Below are 5,312 nucleotides of genomic sequence, written 5' to 3'. Positions count from 1 at the left end.
TAATTGTTAGGTATTGCTGCAACCTAGTGGTGAAAGAGAGAGAGAGAGAGAGCAAGTGTGTGTGTTTGTGTGTGTTAATGAGAGATAGACAGAGAGAGAGCAAGTGTGTGTGTGTGTGTGTGTGTGTGTTAGTGAGAGAGAGAGTATGTGTATGTGTGTGTGTGTGTGTGTGTGTGTGAGAGAGAGAGAGAGAGAGAGAGGGATCTGTGTAATGCCGCGGGGTAAAGTTCTTTCTCTAGGATCAGTGTTTCACCAGTCTTTCATCTCACACACTCCACTCACTCTCTTTTATAGATGAAGTCAGATTATGGTATGGCTACACACATACACACACTCTCTCTCTCTATCTCTCACACACACTTTCTTCCAACTGCCTCTCATCCAACACCACGCACCGTCCTTCAACCTCCGACTACTTCTCATCATGCCGTGCCCCCCCCCCCCCCCACCATCCAACACACACACACATACACTTCAAACACACACATACTGTAGCACCTGTCGCACCCCGCACCCCCAAGAGAATCCCTACTGATCTAGCAGCATGGCAGGGTACTGTGTGTGTGTGTGTGTGTGTGTGTGTGTGTGTGTGTGTGTGTGTGTGTGTGTGTGTGTGTGTGCGTGCGTGCGTGCGTGTGTATGTGTGTGTGTGCGTGCATGCTGCGTCTGTCTGTCTGTCTGTCTGTGTGTGTGTGTGTGTGTGTGTGTGTGTGTGTGTGCAGGCAGGCAAAGTGTGAGCTGCTTATAAGACAGAGAGACTTAGTCAGTCTTTGCCAATCTCATTTTCTGTGAGAAGACTTAGCAGTAAGTAAATTACACCCTTCGCTAATGCTAGGCTGTAGCATTTAGAAACATCATGTGTCTGCATTAACTCCAATTAACAGTCAAAACACTCGAATAAAATATGTTGTCCTTGCTGTCCACTGATTGTTTGTTTCGAATCTGATTATGTGTAAAACTCATGTATTTCAGTTTTCACATAAACTGCCATATGAGTAGACTTGAACTTGAACTAGTCAGGCTTTAAGTTAAATCAAGTCAGGCCTTATTTAAAGTGCATTTTCACAGTGCCTCAATAAACTTTACAGTTTAAATAAAGAAGCAGATGTAAAAAAACATAGAATAGTATGATGTTATAACTATGTTATAATTAAACACAGGGTCAGATAAGAGAACATCTTGTCTTGTGGACAGACTTCCATGAATAAGTGGAAGTGGAGGTTGAGTGGTAGGGATGTTGTGTCAAGCTGCTTATCTTCCTGCGCGGTCTCTATGCTTAATGGAATTGGAGATGAACTGTAATTGAGTAGATTGAAAGCTACAACAACTCACCTGAAACTGCAACACATTTTTTTACCATATAGAGCGTATTTGTGAAATATATTGGAATTCTAAAAAGAAAATCATTTTCATTAGATTTGGGGTCAACTCCATTTCAAATTCAATTATCTGACAAGTCCATTTCTAAGTGTTCCTGATTGAAAAGCATAAAGGACATTTGGAATTAGAATTCTTAGTTTACTTCCTGAATTGACTGAATTGAAATGGAATTAACCCCAACCCTGATGTTCACCATAAAGAGCATTTTGATGAAGTACACTGTAATTCCATATTAGGGGTATTTCGTATCTGAATCTTCAATTTGAGAGATATTAATCCCTAATCCCTGTCTTCTTAGATGTCTGTTCTGTCTCATTCTAGCTGTATCGGGGTCAAACGGATCAAAGCAGTGATGAAACTATGAATTATTAGCCATGTTTTGATATCATTCAGGGGCTTCACACACACAGGGCCGGCCTAAATCGCCTATTGAGCAATGTGTGAGTAAAGTGAGTTCCTGGATTTATAAGTAATTTATGAGTGAAGTGTATGTCTGGAGGAGAAACTGTCGCTGTAGTGGTAAATCTGATTCCCCTCTTTTCTTCTCATGATACCCAACCTCTTTGGTTACTTCTACCATGGCTGCCCAATTTGGGGCCCGCGGGCCAAACTTGGCCCGCGACCGATTATATTTGGCCCGCGCTTTATCCACTGTATAATTGTTTTCCCGCCATCAGCGCTCGGAATCTGCGCTCGCTCTCATTGAATATTATTTATTTGTGCACTTCCACTCCTGACCAGAGAATAACATTGTGATACAATGATGGTAGGGTGGCGCTGTTGAGCTCCTACCAGATGCAATCCGGTGAGGCGAAGAACAGTGAGTGAGAGGATGCAAGGATGGAGCGTGTTAAGCAGTGGCACACAGACAAGCGAAAATTAAAAAAAAGTTGGGAACATGATTATCTTTTTACCGAGGTCGATTCCACCGCAGTGTGTCTGGTATGTAAGCAGAGGGTCGCTGTTTCAAAGGAGTACAACATTCGTCGTCACTATGAAACTATGCATTCTCACCAGTTCGCAAAATACACAGGTGACGATCGCAAGCTGAAGGTAGCAGACTTGCTAAGAAAGCTAACCACACAGCAGCGAACTTTACTTCAGCCGTCCACTGCACAAGAAAATGCCACTCGGGCAAGTTATCGCATTAGCGAAGTCATTGTCAGAAGTGGACGAGCTTTTGCTGCGGGTGATTTTGTCAAAGAGTGTCTGACAATTGCTTCTGAAGCTGTGTGTCCAACTCAGATGCGGGCATTTTCTCAGATTAGCCTGTCAAGGAACACCCGCCGCGTTGAGGACATGGCCGAAGACGTTCGGGGTCAGATAGCCCAAAGAGCAAGTCGGTTTTCTGCCTTCTCCATAGCAAGCGATGAAAGCACCGACATATCTGACTCAGCACAGTTGCTGGTGTTTTTGCGAGGCGTCAATGAGGACTTTGAAGTGTGTCAAGAACTAGCGGGCCTTGAAACACTGAAAGGGACAACAAGAGGTATCGATATTTTTATGGCAGTGCAGCGAATTATGGACAAGAACGGCATCACGACTGATGGAGCCCCGGCCATGGTCGGTAAGAGAGCAGGCCTAACTGCACTTGTGTCGGACAAAGTCCGTGAGTTTGGTGGCTCGATTTTTAAATACCATTGTATTTTGCATCAGGAGCAACTGTGCGCTAAAAACATCGGCCTGAAGAACGTGATGCAGGATGTCGTTGGCATTGTCAATAATATTCGCTCAAAGGCGCTCTCACACCGTCAGTTCAATGCTCTTGTTGATGAGATGGATGCCCAGTATGGTGATGTATTGTACCACCAGGAGGTGCGGTGGCTGAGCCGTGGGAAAGTTTTACGACGTTTCTTTGAGTTGCGTGAGGAAATCAGGGTGTTTCAAGCCACAAAGAAGAACAGCATCCAAGTGCCCTCGGACAATCACTGGCTTGCAGACCTGGCTTTTCTTGTGGACATCACAGAGCTGCTGAATATCCTCAATCTTCAGCTTCAAGGGAGAGACCAGATAATCACTCAGATGTATGACCATGTCAAAGCCTTCAAGCAAAAGCTCCAGTTGCTTAGCAGACATCTCTCAACAGGTGAGATCTAACTTTAATATGTTATTGAACACACAACAATGTAGTAGGCTTGTTATTGATCACAACCATGTTATTATATTTGTGTGATGCATGCATACTTTGTGTTTGTGGAAAATGGATGTTCTATTTAAATCTAGGCATTAAATCCAATCACAGAAGCAGTATTTGTTTTTCATACTGCAGCCATAAACAAAAAAAAAGTAGTTTTTTCTCATTTGATTGATGTTTGGTATTTAATTGAAAATCAAATGAACAATCTTGCATCTTACATTGCTCCTTTTGTCTTTGTGTCTGTACATTCAGGACATTTGGCACATTTTCCCAGCCTCAGAGAAGTTGGGTTGATGGAGGAAGACACACCAAAATACCTCGACATTCTCAGCAATCTTGTGGTGGAGTTTGACCATCGCTTTGAAGATTTTCGTGGAAATGAAACAGCATGAGCTGTTTGTGCAACCCTTTTCTGTAAATGTGGATGCAGTCAGTGAGGAGCTTCAAATGGAACTTTTGGAACTTCAGTCTGATTCAGACCTCCGTAGCAGGTTCAGAGAGCTTTCCTTACAGGACTTTTACAAATGTGTTCCTGCACACAGATATGGCAAGATCCGCAAACATGCACAGGTGATGTTATCCCTCTTTGGAAGTACCTATGTATGTGAGCAGGCTTTCAGCCTGATGAATCTTAATAAGTCCAAACTAAGAAATGCTTTATCTGACTCTCACCTACATGACATTCTCACTTTGTCAGTTAGTCAGCTGGAGCCTGATATTGAGAGACTTTTAAAAACCAAGGACAGGCTTCATGTCTCCCACTGATAGGCGTAGCCTACTTCAGGCAGGATGTGTAGGCCTAGGCCTCCAATGTGTCAGAGTATGTTCTGCTCTGTATGATTAATGGGGGCATGTTTTGTCCCATGTTACTTTGTTTATTGCACTAGTACAGTACTGATTTCTACAAACCTTCTCAAGCTGTTGTCCAATTCTACTACTATTCCTGATTTAAAAATGATTGTTCAAACCAGTGAAGAATGTATTTTGGTCCCATGGAGACATGTTTTGTCCCATGTTACTTTGCACTAAATGTCTTTGTATTTGAAGATATAGGCCCAAGGCCTAGTAATGTTCCATATCTGTCTTCAAATATTTCATAGTGCTTCAATTATTTTTCTAATTTAAAGAAGCCAGATTGACGTCAGTAATTTTTTTAACATTAATGTGAAGCACAATAAACAGTGTCATTCCTTTTTCGAAATTACTTTGTGATAGTGTTTATTTTGCACACGCATGCTATATATACCCATATTTAACTTAATGTACTGCAAAATTAACATTTTGGCCCACGACCCTCCCCCCAGATTACATTTTGGCCCTCCACTGGGAAGAATTTGGGCACCCCACACACACACACACACACACACACACACACACACTGTCTGTCCCATCTTACCCCTGGAGCTGTGTGTGTGCGTGTGTGTGTGTGTGTGTGTGTGTGTGTGTGTGGGGGGGGGGGGTATTTAAACCGCTCTCAGAGCCTTAGTCCCCCGCACAGGCACACACCAACAAAGGAGAGAGAGAGAGAGAGAGAGGACCACAAACACAAACCGAATAACACACACCTCAGAAGAAGGAAAGACTCACAAACCAGAGAGATAGAGAGAGGAGACATTTGAAAAAGAGACATCCAGTCCTTCAGCCACATTCCAAAGAGAGAGAGAGAGAGAGAGATATCCTTTACTTCTTAAAAGAGGACCAGGGAGAAAGAAAAACAGAGTGAAAAGACAAGAGCAACCAAGGAGAGAGAGAGAGAGACAGACACCAGTAGCTACAGTACTATAACAGTGCAGAG

The sequence above is a fragment of the Argentina silus genome (genome assembly GCF_951799395.1).
Source record: "Argentina silus genome assembly, chromosome: 9".
NCBI classification, from domain to species: domain Eukaryota; kingdom Metazoa; phylum Chordata; class Actinopteri; order Argentiniformes; family Argentinidae; genus Argentina; species Argentina silus.
This window is presented reverse-complemented; position numbering follows the sequence as displayed.